Source organism: Triticum aestivum, chromosome 1D (genome assembly GCF_018294505.1).
Source record: "Triticum aestivum cultivar Chinese Spring chromosome 1D, IWGSC CS RefSeq v2.1, whole genome shotgun sequence".
NCBI lineage: Eukaryota > Viridiplantae > Streptophyta > Magnoliopsida > Poales > Poaceae > Triticum > Triticum aestivum.
Genome location: NC_057796.1, coordinates 411,287,475 through 411,288,193, shown reverse-complemented (window position 1 = coordinate 411,288,193; position 719 = coordinate 411,287,475).

The following is a 719-nucleotide window of genomic DNA, read 5'->3' as shown; positions in this document are numbered from 1 at the left end:
TATCAGGGTTTCGGCCGAGAACTCATCTGTTACACGGGCACTTCAATGTTTTTTAAACTTATTTGAACTCCAGCCAATTTTTGCGTTCAGTATGCATCATTCAAGGCGACATCATCAATTTCCAACACGTTCTGACATCATTTGTTGATACTCCGAAAGAGATTGTCCAGTTTGTACACGAGGTGCGTCCAGTTTTCGCCGTGACCCTCTCTACTCTTTTGCACATGCTATGCGGGCGAAATGATGGTACCATGCCAAGTTCCAACATTTTCAGAGTTCATTTTGTAGTGATTTTCAATTTCACCGTCATTTAGGTCTCTAAACAAATCGGTAAATGACTGAAAAACACCAAATGATGTCAGAACGTGTTGGAAATTGATGACGTCGCTTTGAATGATGCATAATGAATGGAAAAATAGGCTGGAGTTCAAATAAGTTTAAAAAACATTGAAGTGCCTGTGTAACAGATGAGTTCTCGTCCGAAACCCTGATACTCCGAAAGAGATTGTCCAGTTTGTACACGAGGTGCGTCCAGTTTTCGCCATGACCCTCTCTACTCTTTTGCACATGCTATGCGGGCGAAATGATGATACCATGCCAAGTTCCAACATTTTCAGAGTTGATTTTGTAGTGATTTTCAATTTCAGCGTCATTTAGCTCCCTAAACAAATCGGTAAATGACTGAAAAACAGCAAATGATGTCAGAACATGTTGGAAAT